The sequence below is a fragment of the Protopterus annectens genome, chromosome 4.part0 (genome assembly GCF_019279795.1).
Source record: "Protopterus annectens isolate FY-2018-M chromosome 4.part0, PAN1.0, whole genome shotgun sequence".
In the NCBI taxonomy this organism is placed as follows: Eukaryota; Metazoa; Chordata; order Ceratodontiformes; family Protopteridae; genus Protopterus; species Protopterus annectens.
This window is the reverse complement of record NC_056733.1, coordinates 1,172,005,550-1,172,023,052: the sequence shown is the minus strand read 5'-3', so window position 1 is coordinate 1,172,023,052 and position 17,503 is coordinate 1,172,005,550.

Sequence of the window (17,503 nt, the reverse complement as noted above, 5' to 3'; positions counted from 1 at the left end):
TGTGCTACTACTCAGTAAAAATCCGAATGACCAGCCCAAAAAAATATAAACACAAACAAGCATCACATCCCATCCCATGGCTAATATGGAATGTCACACAGATGGCAGTGCTAGTATGCAAAGGTTCTCACTGCAACATGACTCAATTCAAAGCAATATATATGCAAGCATACAGAACATCAATGACAGTGACTGTATAGCATACATGCAAAGTGCACCAGGGAAGGCAATACAGCAACAATGGTGTGTGTGTGTGTGTGTGTGTGTGTGTGTGTGTGTGTGTGTGTGTGTGTGTGTGTGTGTGTGTGTATGTGTGTGTGTGTGTGTGTGTGTGTGTGTAGATATATATATATATATATATATATATATATATATATATATATATATATATATATATATAAATATATATATATATATATATATATGAAAAATAAAAATGTAAATGTTCGTTTGTTCAAAATCTTAACTCTCCGAAATTTCTTCACCAATTGCTTTGAAATTTTCACATAATGTTGCATTCGAATACGCGCGTGTTTTTATATACCTACTACTATATAGATGTCACACGCATTTGAATACACGCGTGTTTTTATATACCTACTATGGATTCTATATATTTGTATATAAATATGCAATTTTATATGTTTTTGTTATAACTTTCTTACTTCTTTTTCAGTGCAATCGATCTGCTTTAGTTCATCCAAATAATGCCTCGCAGAAGATCAAACTTAGGTCATCGTACTCGCGGAGCGGAAGCAGTGTGACAAGTAATTGCAAATCAAACTGAGAAAGAACGGGCATCAGCGAACGAGTGAAACAGACAAAGAATGGGTCAAATATGTGCCAAGGAAGCAGCAGAGCGACGTGCAGCCAGACTTGAGGATGCACGGTTGCGAGCACGGCGATCGTGTTCTGCAGCTTCAGATCTGCTTCGTTCTTCTAGATCGACACCAGTGGACGAAATAAATGCTTGCCTGACATACTCTACTTTGTGGCGACACATAAAGACGTGAAAATTAACTACAAATATGCATATCCAGCTGCAAAATGATCGATCAGCTGAGATATTCTCACATCAATTGCTGGAAATTGGGAACGGAAAGGTTCCAGTTGATCTGACCTCAGGACGAATTTCATTGCCTCATAACTTCTGCAATTTAGTGACATCAAAAGAAGAATTGGTTGAAAAAGTATTTCCCAATATTCAACCCAATTATAAGAATCATGATTGGCTGACTGAACCAGCTATTCTTGTGGCCAAGAACAAAGACGTCCATGAACTTAACAATGTTATTCAGTCTAACATTCAAAGCGAGGCAGTCACATACAAGTCTGTCGACACTGTTGTAGAAGCAGATGAAGCGGTTAATTATCCAACAGAATTTTTGAATTCACTCGATCTGCCAGGGATGCCACCGCACGTACTGCAATTGAAAATCAGCTTGCCATTTATCATGTTGCGAAATATCAACCAGATAAAGCTTTGCAACAGCACGCGGCTTGCAGTAAAAAAATTAAGGAGCAACGTCATAGAAGTAACAATTTTGACAGGACCTTTCAAAGGTGAATATGTCCTCATTCCTCGCATTCTTATGATTCCAACAGATATGCCATTTCAATTTAAGAGATTGCAATTCCCAATTCGATTGGGGTTTGCAATCACCATCAACAAAGCTCAGGGCCAATCTTTAGAATTATGCGGTTTAGATCTACACATGGATTGCTTCTCACATGGACAATTATATGTTGCATGTTCTAGAGTCGGCAAACCAGACAATCTCTATATCTGCACAGACAATGGAACAACAAAAAATATTGTATACCCACAAGCATTGTGAAATTAAACATATTAGAAACGTTCGCTTTCTCTTTTCTTTCTTTTCCATTTAACCAGTCAGAGCCACAGCAACGCGTGGCCGGGTACAGCTAGTATATCTATCTACATATATATATATATATATATATATATATATATATATATATATATATATATATATATATATATATTTGCAGATTCAGTCGAATATGGGAAGGCACACATGGGAAAGACAAGTCAGTGTGGTAATTACAAATGGAAACAGGTGCACATAAATGCAGTGAGTGCTGAGGGTGAGGCATGTACAGTAAATTATTTAAATGCAATAAGTGACACATGTATGCATACAGAAGCATAGTTAGGGATGCATTAATAAGCATCATTCCTGTCTACTATCAACTGATGCAAACATAAAAGCATAACTTCACATATTGCATTACTGTTGTCAATATCTGCAGTAACATATACCAACAACAAAAAGGTAATACATGTAACAACTTTGAAGCTAGTCATCTAGGTCAGATAAATGATCAGGAAAATTCTCTGGCTTCACACATTTGAACAACGATATACAGATTAATTTATCAGTGGTCAGCACAGTGCCATAATCAGTCTAGGGTGTCCATGCTGATGGCTCACACTCCAGTCCTGGCTGCCTTTGCCATGTCCAGAAACACTTGACCCATGGTGCTCTACTGAGGAGCTGGATGTAGTGACTCTAGCATGTGGGGAAACATGGTGGGTAGAAGCATGACTGCAATGTGACCATCTGGACATAACAGCTGGGCTGAATGTGGAGTGACCAACAGCAGATGTGTGTGCTCATTACAGTATAGACATTGATTTCTGGGGGCTATATGTGGGTCTAAAGAGAGAGAGCTCTTCTTAGTACAGTTAGGCCACATAACACCTAGTTACTAGTACAGTACTACTTTATCACTGTCATAACAAGGCTTTCAATGGAGAATGCAACAGATAACACACCGTCATGGTGTGCAGCCAATGCTGCATGACCTCTCCATGTCTGCATTCTACACTCCTGACCTTCATGTAACACACACAGCTGGTGTGCTACATGATCTGTGGCATGGGCAAGTGCTCACAGGTCAGATCCATAATGTCACTGTGAGTGTTCCTTTATCCTGTAATGGTAGGCAGACTCCCTCTTATATGCATCCATGCAGACCAACTACACTCTCACATGTAGTCCGATGGGCAGTACTGCTCCAACTGGGGAAGAGTCATCAACATTACCAGACTCTACATGAGACAGTGGGTCACGTTCATCATCATGTCTGTCATCTGATGCCACCACATCATCAGAATGACCTGCCACATTATCCTCCATATCTGAGGCTACAGCATGAGCCACACAACTCTCCCCCTCTGGGTCAGATAACAATACCAGTTCAGTGGCTTATTACTTTTTAATTTCTCCAAGACTTTTGGGTTTCTAATAACATGATCGGAATGAGCCCCATTCCTATGACAAAGTAGAATTAAAGTTCATGAAATTAGTATTGTTTCAATCTTTGATTTAGCCAGAAGTGCTCTTCGCAGGACCCACAATGTGCCCAGTAATGACTCCTTCTGCAATTCATATGGAGTTACATGTATGAGTAACATATCTAACTATGATTGAAAATTGATTTTTATAAGATCCATTGCTCCTACTACTATTGGAACTATCTGGGTATCCTTCTTCCACATTGTCCTCATTTCTGCCAGCAAATATTGGTACTTTATGACTTTGTGTCTCTCTGTGCATAAGACACTGTAGTCACTGGGTGTAGCAATTTCAAATGTATTCTTTTCCTGGACTACTATAGCTGGTTTTGTTGCATCTATTTTTTGAACTTTTGTTAATGGGTGATCCCATGTGATGTAAATGTCATCATTTTCTATAATGCTTTGTGGTTCATGTTTCCAATGTTTTTCAGCTATCTCAGTAATATAAAGTTTGCACAATCCCCAATGCAACAGTCTTTCTACATTATTATGTCTTTCAGTAAATAGTCCTTCTGACATCAGTATATCACAACCAGCAACAACATGTATAACTCTTTCTAATTCTACATTTTTACAAAACCTACATTTGTCTGTTTCTTCCACATGTTCAATGGACTTTGTAAACCAATTTCTACGTAATTCGCTATCTTGGGCTGCCAATATTAACCTTTTGCCTTTTGGTTTAACTTCACCTGTCCTTAACCATTCTTGCATTCAGTCCTGATCAACATGAGGTTGTTCTAAGAGTTTTCTGTACTTGCAAATATGTTTATGCATTTTCCACATTTCCTGCCTTCTCATTTGATCCTTCACCTTATATTCATTATTTAGTTTTTTGGCAGATTCAGTCACTACCTATTTTTTATCTACTTAGGATCATAGAAGGAAAGTGTAGTTAGGCAGCATAGAATGGTGGTCTGTAGGATGACATTGGTGATTAAGACAAGAAGGAGAAGTGTGAGAGCAGTGCCAAGGGTCAAATGGTGAAAGCTGAAAAAAGGGTGATTGCAAGGTGGAGTTCAGGGAAAAGTTAAGACTGGCACTGGGGGGAAGAGAAGAGTTACTGAATAGTTGGGTAACTACAGCAGAGCTGGTAAGGGAGACAGAAAGGTGCTTGGTGTGACATCTGGATAGAGGAAGGAGGTCAAGGAGATTTGATGGTGGAATGAGGAAGTACAGGAGAGTATACAGTAGAAGATGCTGGTGAAGAAGAAGTGGGATTGTCAAAGAGACGAAGAAAGTAGACAGGAGTATAAGAAGCAGAGGTGCATGGCAAAAAGAGGAGTGGCGAAGGCTAAGGATAAGGCAAATGGAGAGTTCTATGAAAGGTTGGACATGAAAGAGGGAGAAAAGGACCTGTACCAAATGGCTAGACAGAGGGACTGAGCTGGAAAAGATGTGCAGCAGGTAAGGGTGATAAAGGATAGTGAGGGAAACGTACTCACAAGTGAGGAGAGTGTGCGGAGTAAATGGAAAGAGTACTTTGAGGGGTTGATGAATGAAGAGAATGAGAGAGAGAAAAGGTTGGATGATGTGGGGATAGTGAATCAGGAAGTGAAACAGGAGGAAGTAAGGACAGCTATGAAGAGAATGAAGAATGGAAAGGCTGTTGGCCCAGATGACATACCAGTGGAAGCATGGAGGTGCTTAGGAGAAACGGCAGTGGAGTTTTTAACCAGATTGTTTAATGAAATCTTGTAAAGTCAGAGAATGCCTGAGGGGTGGAGAAAAAGTGTTTTGGTACCTATCTTTAAGAATAAGGGTGATGTTCAGAGATGTAGTAACTACAGAGGGATAAAATTGATCAGTCACAACTTGAAGTTATGGGAAAAAGTAGTGGAAGCTAGGTTAAGAAGGGAGATGATGATTAGTGATCAGCAGTATGGTTTCATGCCAGGAAAGAGCAATACAGATGTGATGTTTGCTCTGAGAGTGTTGATGGAGAAATATAGAGGTCAGAAGGAGTTGCATTGTGTCTTTGTAGACTTAGAGAAAGCATATGACAGGGTGCCTAGAGAGGAGTTGTGGTATTGTATGAGGAAGTCGGGAGTGACATAGAAGTATGTAAGAGTGGTACAGGATATGTATGAGGGAAGTGTAACAGTGGTGAGGTCTGCAGTAGGAGTGACAGATGCATTTAAGGCGGAGGTGGGATTACATCAAGTATCAGCTCTGAGTCCTTTCTTATTTGCAGTGGTGATGGACAGACTGACAGACGAGATCACACAGGAGGCCCCATGGACTAAGATGTTTGCAGATGACATTGTGATCTGTAGTGAGAGTAGGGACCAGGTTGAAGAGACCCTGCAGAGGTGGAAATATGCTTTAGAGAGGAGAAGAATGAAGGTCAGCAGGACTAAGACAAAATATATGTGTGTGAATGAGAGAGAGAATAGAGGAATGGTGAGGATGCAGGGAGTAGAGTTGATGAAGGTGGATGAGCTTAAGTACTTGGGATCAACAGTTCAGAGTAATGGTGAATGTGGAAGAGAGGTGAAGAAGAGAGTACAGATGGAGTGGAATGGGTGGAGAAGAGTGTCAGGAGTGATTTGTGACAGACAGGTACGAGTAAGAGTGAAAGGGAGGGTCTACAAGAGGGTAGTGAGACCAGCTATGTTATATGGGTTGGAGATGGTGGCATTGACAAAAAGGCAAGAGTCAGATCTGGATGTGGCAGAGTTAAAGATGTTAAGATTTGCACTGGGTATGACAAGGATGGACAGGATTAGGAATCAGTATATTACAGGGTCAGCTCAGGTTGGCCGGTTTGGAGACAAAGCCAGAGAAGAGAGATTACATTGGTTTGGACATGTGCTGAGGAGGGATGCTGGGTATATTGGGAAAAGGATGCGAAGGATGGAGCTGCCAGGTAAAAGGAAAAGAGGAAGGCCTAAGATAAGGTTTATGGATGTGGCGAGAGAGGACATGCAGGTGGTTGATGTGACGGAGCAAGATGCAGAGGACAGGAAGAAGTGGAAACAGATGATCCACTGTGGCGACCTCTAACAGGAACAGACAAAAGAGAAGATGAAGGATCATAGAATCATAGGAAGTTACTGGGCTATTGGCCATGAGGCCTTTATAAGTCCAACCAAGAATTTAGCCCATGTTGCAACAAGTCAGCACCCAATGTCTCTGTCCAGCAGGAACACACGTGGAATCCCAGCAGGATGACATTCACTGTTCCCCGTCCAGTTATCTAGGCTGTGCTTAAAAAAGGGTTAATGAGGTAATCTGCTTGATGTGGAAAGGAGTCTATTCCACAGAAGTGGGAGTCTCTGGGACAGAGATCTATCCTGCCAGCAAGTCCTATTAATGTCACAGACAAGGTTGAGTTTGCATGTGCAGTTTACTCAAGTGGAGCTTGACTTGTGGATATGCAGCATTCCCATCAAGGCAGAGTCTAAGATTGCTTTGTATGTCAGACAGAGGTCACTTCTGAGGAGTCTGTAGGAGACTGAGTAGAGGGACAGAGCTTGTAGGGTATATGTTTGAGGATTAATGAGTTTCAGTGTCCCATTTGCTTACTAGTTTCACAGTTTTGCTGGTCCCAACAGAACTATCCCAAACAATCCAATTTGGGCAACTAGACACTGACCACCCAATAGCTGATTGACCCATTGCTGCAAGGCTTTATGGAAGGCATACACTGGCCAATAAGGGCACTTACACCCCTCCCACCATTAGTATGGTCCCTAGCATAGGCTGGAGTAGGCCAGGTCCTCAACTCACTTATCACTTTTAAATACCTGTGCCCATTTGACAACATTAGTCAACATGACCGAATCACCTAAAAACCATATTTGACACTGTTGAGTTGCTAGCCCTGCCATTGCATGCATTTTGTGATCCATGCTCTCCTGTCATGAGGATACTGCACACCATAGTTGATGCCCTTGGTTTATACAATTCTTCCCCCCTACAGAGCACCATATGGAATCTGTGCTGCTGTCCACAGCTCCATTCCTTGATAAGTTTGGGATATAAACACTCACCATGTTTTGTTTTGGAGGTAGAGAAACCCCACAGAGACACAGGGAGAACATACAAACTCAAACAGGCATTGGACAGACATCACAATCAAGTCTTGTACCTAAATTGGTTCTTTTTACCCACAACAAATCTATTCCTACCTCTCTATCCTTCTCAATCACTTCCAAAAATGATACTATCATCACCCCCTCTGAGCACACCAAACTCCTGGGTGTAGAAATTAACAAAAACCTACAGTTTGATGTCCACATTTCACAAACTATCAAAAAAGTCCATAAAAAATGGGAACACTATACAGACACAAAAACTTTCTCTCAAAACAACTGACAAACTCAATAACTGTAGAAACCAAAAGGCCTGGAATAGCTGCAGAAAAACAGACCAAGTATAGCAAATGTACCTGACAAAATTTCCTTTCTTTGCGCTTGTATCCAAGTGATGTAAACCTTATATCCAAACACCAGCGCCTCTGTATTGCTTTGAAGTAAAAAATATATTTATTAAGCGATACCAACTTCAATATTTTTGGTTAATTAAAACAACACAAATAAAACGCTTTTCGTTTCAAAAGGTTTGAAAACTTTTTCTAAATCTTGAAATCTATTCTCTCAAAACAAGCAAGAATCTCCCTAGCCCAAACCTGTCTATTGTCCACTGTAATGTAGGCGGCACCAATCCTTACCCATATCAGAAAACATAATTTTGCTAGACTTGTGACATGTTGCAACAAAACTGCCAAGTTTGCTAATAACTCTACCTTCAGAACCTGTCACTGTCAGGCTCTAAAGAAACTACAATGGCTAGAATTTCCCTAACTACTCAATTACCATCAACTAATCATTGCCTACAATATTGTGAGACATCCCAATAGAACCCCAGCACTACGTCACCTACTCACGCCCTACAAATCAAATTGTCCCCTTCGCTCCACTGACAAATCACTCCTTTATATCTGTAAGGCTAACAATACTGCAGGTAAAGCACTATTCTCCCATAATGTAGCTAAATCCTGGAATAACCTTCCCCCTGATTTATTTTCTGCTTCCACTATTACGCTGTTCAAAAACTCACTTAAATCCCACTTAATGAATTCCTGGCTATGTCTATGCATTACCTAATCTTTACTGTTTCTACCACCCCAGATAGCTTCATATCCAGTTATACCTTCTGTAATTTTTCTACAGTATCAGGATTTATATTTTCTGCTCAAGTTTCTAATAGTTATACTAGCTCATGCTAAACTTACACTAATTAATTTCTCAGTAGTCTCTGTCTGTCTCTGTAGTCAGTTATAATGCTTATCCCGTGTCAATTTCTGTTTCTGTATCGAAAATTGTATTTTTATCTATTGTCATTTTTTTTGCTTCTGTATAGATGATCATATTGTTCAACTATTTGTTTTTCTGTACTGAATGTGGAGCTTTTCTTCCCGGGCCTCCGCTGTAAATGGACATGTGTCCAGTCGAACTATCCCAGTAAACAAATGTAAAATAAAATAAATAAATAAAATAGTGCTGAAGGGCAAATACCTTATCCATTATAGGCAAAAAGTAAAAACACAAGCAAGCCAACTGCCAAAGGTGACCCACAAATTAAATATGAAATAGTAAAAAACAAAGTGTGAGTCAACCCCCACGGTACACAGCAAAAGAAGAGACAATAAAATAAAATAAAACTTTTATTAAAACAAAAGGTTAGTGCTTTCATGGGGTTGCCGCTTCACCAGACTATACAGAACAAGAAAGAACATTTGATTTATTAAAGATCCTAATGCTTTTTCTCTGAATCCTTTTATTACTCTACCACTACCTATGAGGCTGGATTCCTCGACCAGAAGAGGACGCTCATTACAAAGGGACAGCCAGAAGACAAAGGCTTACATGGAGGATCGCTCTATGACGAGACACAAACCGCAGATGCTCAAAACCGAGAAGAGTTAGTATATAACCTTTCTGACTTTATTTTATCAACTGTACATTTGAATGTGCTCAGCAAAGGTTTGACTTTTGTTCCTGCAACTAAATCAGAGTACACTGATTTTGTTATTAATTTGCCAGGAAGGTTACGCTGCAGTCTGTTTTTGATAAACAACAGAACTTGTCCTCTTCTAACTGTAATATTCGTAAACCTAGTGTTTTTAATCCTCCTTTGGTTTCCTCGTTGGAAACTTTTGTCAAATTATGTGAAAGTGAAATGTTTGATTTATATCATTCCTCTGAACATTGCTTTCATAATTTAATGTTAGCTGAAAAACAAGCTTTATATGAGTTACAGTCTGAGCTCTCCATTAGCATAAGACCTGCGGATAAGGGAGGGGCTGTGGTTATTTTAAATAGGACTGATTATTTAGCTAGTATGAATGCTATGTTAAATGATTTGAATGTTTATATGAAAGTTGGTCCCAAGGATGTGGATAAATGTTTAAGAACTGTGCAAAATGATGTATATGCTCTGCTGATGTGTAGTCTCATTGATTTGCGTGTTTATAACTGTCTTATGGTTAAGCATCTATTGACACTGATAATAATTGGACTGCCTAAAATTCATAAAAGCACTTGTGACCAACAGTTGCGTCCTATTGTTTCAGGATGTGGATGGGTTACAGAGCCCCTTTTGGTGTTTGTAGAGGATAAGCTCAAACCTTTACTGCCTAATGTTCCATCAGTACTTAGAGATACTCAACGCTTTCTTTATATGTTGTTTGCAGCAATATCTGGGCTTGATGTCTCTCACTATCCTTTGGTGATGTTAGACATTCAAACATTATTTACTGTCATCCCCAACCAAGCTGTTGTGGACTCTATTAGATTGTGTCAAAGTAAACCAAACTGCAGTAGTGCAAGACAATTTAATAAATCCAATAAAATGCACTGATTCAATACATAAAATAAAATAAAAGATTAGCACTTTCGTACACAGTAATAGCAGTTATAATTTAAATAGTACAGGCAATTAGTGCTGCAGATCACATGACTTTAAAATAGGTTTAAAGGGAATGAACTCATTTAACCCCTTAGTCCCTGTAGCTTGTAAAAGTAACATCCATTTCACCTCTTGACATTCAGTCCTAGTTGTTATATCACCTTCTCTAACATTAGGCTGAGAAATCTCTAATACTGAAAATTTAAAATAATGATTATTTCCCATCTGGGTAACATGTATTGCATGGGCATTTTTACTATAATTTCTCCGGATACTGTAAAGATGTTCATGTATCCAATCTCTCAAACACCTATTAGTCTTGCCCACATAGAACATTCTGCAGAGCTCACAGGAAGCTAAATACACAACATTCATTGTATTACAGTCAGCATATGCCTTAAGCTCATAGACATGTCCAGTCACAGGGTGTACATACATATCATCATTACTTACATAAGAACACATAATACATTTAAGACAAGGAAAGGTCCCTGAAATAGCTTTCCCTAAATGTTCATTCCCATTATTAACAACTCTGTTGGATTTATAACAGAGCAGTCTCTTTAGACATTTCTGATTTTTAAAGGTAAATTGTGGCACTTCACCCAATGTCTCCTTACATTTAGCATCTGATCGTATTATTTTCCAGTGTTTTTTAATAATATTGCATATAGCAGGACAATCATTGGAGAAGGTGAGGCACATTCTTGCCTTACCTAACAAGTTCCCAGTCTTGTTATTGACAGGGCCCACTTCTGAATTCAGGTAGGGTTTTGATTGAGTGTCCCTAAATGAGACAACCTCATCTTGTGCCTCAGATATATCATCCCGTGGATAGCCTTTTTCTTTAAAATTATTTGAAATTTCTTCAAAAGATTCATGCATACAACTGTCCTTTGTATGCAGCTCGGCAGATCTATAAAACTGCCCTTTTAGCACATTTCTCTTTACAGATTTCGGATGCATACTCTTGGCATGTAAAATGTTGTTGGTCTTACAAAATTTAGTATAAATCTGTGTCTCAATGCCATCAGGGGCTATAATAATTTGTACATACAAAAAAAAAATCTTCTCATTAGATGAGCTAAATGTAAATTTCAAAAAGCTGGTGCTGCTATTAAGATATTCAACGAACTCACATAAGGAAGAATAATCATTCTCCCAAAACAAAAAGCACATCATCCACAAAAAGACCATAATAGAGAATGAACCTAGAAAAAATATTATTTTCATTAAAAACAAAATCAGACTCCCACTGGGTCATGACCATGTTCGCATAGCTATTGGCACAAACCGTGCCCATAGCTACACCCATTTGTTGTAAATAAAAGGAGCCTTCAAACATAAACAAGTTATGTTCCAATATAATCTCTAAAAGGGAGCAAATCAGATGTACCTTATTCATGTTATATGTACTATTCTGTGTCAAAAAATGTCTAACAAAGTCTACCCCTGTATCATTAGGGATACATGTAAAAAGTGACGTCACATCCATAGTGACTAGTAACACATCATTAGTAAATCCCTTTAACTTCCATTCATTAACTTTTGCAAAAATTGTCTAGTGTCCTTTAAAACATGTTCAACTTTATCAAGTACAGGACAAAGTTGTTTCTCCACATATATGGAGAGTGTCTCTGTGGCCCACCCTCTGCCAGATACAATGGGTTGCATGGGTGGATTAGTGGGGTTCTTATGCAGCTTTGGAAGTCCGTGGATATATGGTACCATGGGATGCTCTACTAAGAAGTATTCATAGAGCTGTTTATCAATGATGCCCTCCATTAACAAGTCTTCAATACATTATTGCACTTCTACTATTAGCCTTTGTGCTTGTAGTTCAGTAAGTGGCAAGTAAGTGACAGTATCACTAAGCATATTCAACATAACATTAGTGTAATAGACAGTGTCAAAGACCACTATTCCTCCTCCCTTATCAGCTGGCCTGAAACACAGTGCATCAGATGATATTAACTCCATTAAGGCAAAAAATTCTCCTCTACTGAGATTATTAAAACCATGATTTCTTTTACTTGAAAAGTACTCATAAACATCATTGTGACACAATTTATAAAATGCTTCGACTAAAGGAGGGTGAACAGGTACATAAGTGCTTGTTTTTTTGAAATCTATCATACCCCAGCATTGTTACCATAACATAGCTTTAAAGATAAATTTCTTACAAATAATCGTAGATCATTTAACACATCTATCAAGTTAGAATAGCCAGAAGGTAGAAAATTAAGTCCATAGTTCAATACCTTTAACTGTTGTACAGATAAGGTCGTAGTTGAAAGATTAAACACTAGGTTTTGCGTATTTTGTTCCGCATGACTTGCTCTACTTCTGATGTCCCCAAATTCTGCCTCTTCTTGTTGAAACGAGTCCGACTCATTGAACGACCTCTCTCCTTCGATTTCAATAGTTCTGGTGCTGTCAATCGTAAAAAAAGGAGTACTGGACATAGACACACTGTTAGTTGTCTGCATTTCCATTACAAATGGAACATTTCCTGTTAAGGGCAAGCTGGATGAACCTGACTATTAGATTCTTTTTGATGCATAATAATGCATATTCGCACAATATGGTTACAGTTTTGTGCACTTTATTAGATTAAATATTGGACAATAACATCTTGTTTGAAAGTCAGCATTATTTGCAAAGGTTGGGGGTAGCCATGGACATGCCTTGCACTAAAAGTTATGCCAACTTGGTGTTAGTGCAATGGGAGAATGAAAGTGTCCATGCTAACAACCCATTTGGTAAATTTATTAAATATTATGCACGATTTGTGCATGACGTCTTTGTCCTATGGTCAGCCAGTGTTGGTGAACTTTTTGATTTTGTGAATTATCTTGAAAGCATGTCTGGCTTTTTAAGATTTACGGTATGTCATTCATTAACATCTATTGATTTTTTATTTTTCACAGTTTTTAAAAATGGTCTTGGGTCATTGGAAACTACAATGTACAGGAAACCCTGCTGGAGGAATGGGGTTTTGCACAGATCCAGCATGAACACCCCACCCCTCCATATTTTTTCCAATATACTCAAAGGTCAATCTATGAGGATTTCAAGATTATCTACTGATGATGATATTTTGAGAGTGTTCTTGATACGTTGAATAATGTTTTTTTACGTAGAGGCTATAACCATCCTTCTGTAGCCAGTACACGTATGGCAACCGTTAGTAGTAGAAAGGATACAGCTGCCCCCTATTTGTCATCTAGATCCACTATCTATCAGACTAAACAGCCCAGAGGCATGAAGGATGGTTCTATTTTTTTTTTTTTTTTTTTTTTTGCATATTCCAGCAATATTCAGAAATATTGTAATATTATAAGGAAGAACTGGCCTATTTTGCAAGCTGACTGCAATATTGGGAAGATAGTTGGGGCACATACTTCTTTTGTTTTTAGGAACAGTATGTCCTTTAAGAGGCTTTTGTGCTATGGGCCTAGAAGTATTGAAGTAGAGACAACCTGTAAGACAGGAATGTTTCCATGCCATAATTGCAAGGCTTGTTCTTCTATTTCTTCTGATGTTTGTTTCATTCATCCAGTTACAGGACGTCTTTTTTTCCCCTAAATTTACAGCCACTTGCAGAAGCAGCAATCTGGTATACTTGGCTACCTGCAGCTCTTGCTCTGGCTTTTATGTTGGCAAGACAGCTAGACAGCTAAGGGAGCATATACTTGAACATTTGAGCCATATTCATAGGAATGTATCAACCAATGCATTAGCTAATCATGCTATGTCCCATCCAGGGCATAATGTTTTTAGGTTTAGGGTGTTACAGTTACTTAGACCTAGTGTCAGAAGAGGGGACATTAACACCTACATTAAAATGTCTGAGCAGATGACTGCAAACTGGGTGCAATAATCGACTCTCCAGCCGACACAAGCATCCTCCAAAAGGGCCTCATAGAAACAGACAACTGGTGCCAGTGCCATGGCCTCAAGCTAAATGCCAAAAAGTGTATAGTCATCCCCTTTGGCAAAAACAAAGTGCCCACAAATTACCACATAGGTGGAAATCCATTAAGTACAGAAGAAGTAATTAGGGACCTGGGGACCCAAGTTGATAGCAATCTCTCATTTGACAACCACGTGGCCAAAGTGGTTAGAAAAACATTTTATATAGCCCACCTAATCATGAAGGGATTCACATCTAGATTAGGGAGGTCATCGTGCCTCTTTACTCATCCCTCATCAGGCCCATAATTGAGTACAATGCTCCTTTTGGGATGTACCTTACCAGACACCTGCAGCAACTGGAAAGACCCCAAAAGTACCTCACCAAGAGGATCAAAGGGCTCAAACAGATGCCATATGCTGCCCGGTTAAAGAAACTCCAGCTCTACTCAGTGGCATACCGCCTGTTCAGAGGCGATCTGTGCCTGGTATAAAGCCATGTCCAACCCGCAATTAATGGACATGCTGCACCTCAGAAAATCCAAATCCCATCGAGCTACGCTCGAGAGACTTGAACCTCAGCACTGAAATAAATAGGACATGCTGGAGGGACAGATTCATAACCCAGAGGCTCCCTTCACTCTGGAATAAAATCCCAGTCCAGGTTAGGCAGAGTCCTCATTGACTCTCTTCAAGAGGAATCTTGATGAGTGGATGGGAGATCGCAGGTTTACCCCGGGTATCACTTCTGTGTCACTGTTAGATAGAGGCACAGTATACTAACCTCGAAAAAGGGCATAGCAAAATAAATTTAAAATGGGTGGCGAAAGCCAAACACATTCTGGCTAGGCTTATAAATGCCCTAGGGCAGATAGCCTAGTATGAACCTATGAACCTATGAACCTATAAAATGGATTATTTCCTTATAAGCCCACAGGTTACCTGGTCTTAACTCTGGGGTTTCACTTCAACCTGCCCTGATTAGGAGGCGATGATTTTGATTGGTTGTTCATGATTGCTTTGATTGATGTAGACTGATGATTGGCTAGTAACTGTATTAAATCAAATGTTCTTTCTTGTTCTGAAGTGGCAACCCCGCAAATGTGCTAACCTTTTGTTTTAATAAAAGTTTTATTTTATTTTACTGTTTCTTCGTTTGGTGTATAACATGATGGTTGACTCACATTTTGTTTTTTACTATACCTTATCCATCATGCCAACTGGTCTCTTCTGGTTTGATTTCCATTCTCACTTGACACCAATATGCTTCTGCTAAACTAAGCAGGGAAGTCATCTTAGAATTATTCTCCTCATGTTTTAAAACTTTCAGTATGTTTGGGTCTTCTGAGGTCAGTAGATATATATATGCAGTCCTACGATTCAATTTTGAGGAGGCCCATATCTCCTTCAGAATGGGGAATATATAATCTTGGTATGCACTGATTTTTATAAATCATTTGATAAGCATGAAGCATCCTTCTTGTTTTCTTCTCCAATCGATCCAAAACCTTTTGGGTTCTGTTAATCACTCCAAATCTGTAAGTTAGGACAGGAAGAGCAAACTGGTTTATTGCTTTGACTTTGTTCCAAGATGTCAGTGCTGTTTTCATATTAATTAGTCTTCTATTATAATTTATTCTTTCTGTGTGAGAAGTTGTCTTCCCTACTTCTGATTGACATCTGAAAGACTACGTGTTGTACTTTACATGTGAGCTCGTATAGTGACATGATGGTATTGCACACATATGTCAATTACATGTGGACTCGCATAGTGACATGATGGTATTGCACACATATGTCAATTACATGTGGACTCGCATAATGACATGATGGTATTGCACACATATGTCAATTACATGTGGATTCGCATAGTGGCATGATGGTATTGCACACGTCAATTGATTTGCTCACCTCTCATTTACAATGCAAAGCTATGCAAAAAATTTAATTTTGTGTATTTTACTGTTATGTATAGATAAACAGATGGATATGAAAACATTGTCTAAATATGTGATACATGTAATAACATTATCACATGTAACAATCCATTAAAAAAGTCGTATAGGCAAAATGTGGGACCTGAACCCATGGCAGTGGATATCACAACACTTAAGGGACCGAGACACAAACACTGTGCCATACGCCCATTAATATAATAATAATGTTTCCAAAGTTACATGCACTTCCCAGCATAATAAGCATGTGTACTCCAAGACTGTCAGATGCCTGTCATATACGACAACAGTCTGTGAGACACATTATAACAAATATTATTTTCATTACATGGTACACAATACACATAGTGGAAGTTATACAGCGACAGTGATGAAAACAGCATATTAACATGAACTGTCCTGCCCTTGCAGCTACATAGCAACACTATAAACAGGGAACAGTCAAACCCACCCTCATTCAGCTTGAAAGTACTAACAACTACTACTATCTCACTGAATATCAGATAGTAATACCTAAACTAGTCAGTGAACATACAACTTACAGAAATCTGCATAATTCATTGGTTTCCATAGACATACCACAGGCATTACCGGTTAATCAAAATAATTATGGATATATTTTCATTCCATCCATATCTATAGTAACAATTTTACTAAGCACCAAAGAATATCTGTAAATTAGTCAATGAACATGTAACTTATGGAAATCCTCTTAAGTCTTCAGTTTCCATAAACATACCATAGACATTACAGGTTAATCAGCAATGACTATGGATGTATTTTCATTCTGTCCTTATTTATAGTTCACTGAAGCAGTTTCTTTTATATCCATACAACTGCATATGAGGAAAATGGCCTTGTCACTGATGCTTATTTACCCATTTGTATGCATTTTTTTCCATTTTACACTCCTCCTTTATGTCACAGACAAATTGTAATGCAGACAATTTACCCCCAAAAAAGGACTGAATATGTATAAGTTGAGTTATACACATTAGTGTAACATAGGTATGTGATAAGAGCAATTTATTCACCACAGCAATGTCAGCAGGTGACAACTCACTTTTGAAGCTAGCTGTACATCACCTATACCTTAAAGTGAGCTTAGCTATACACACACAGCTTTTAAGTACCATTTGTGTTGTACATAATTAATGAGGTTCATTAACATTCAATGTTTTGGAATGCCATTTAAACAAATCTGCATAAGTTCTTGAAATTCGGTGCATTAACCGATATCTCAGTGTAACTATATGGTGCTCAGTGCAACTACCCAAAAGATATCAATAAAAGGGTATACATATAACATATGCCCAATCCCCTCTGACAGTCTGATACCATCCTAGATGCACCAACTTTAAAATGTGATAGTGATACATTTACTGCTCATCCC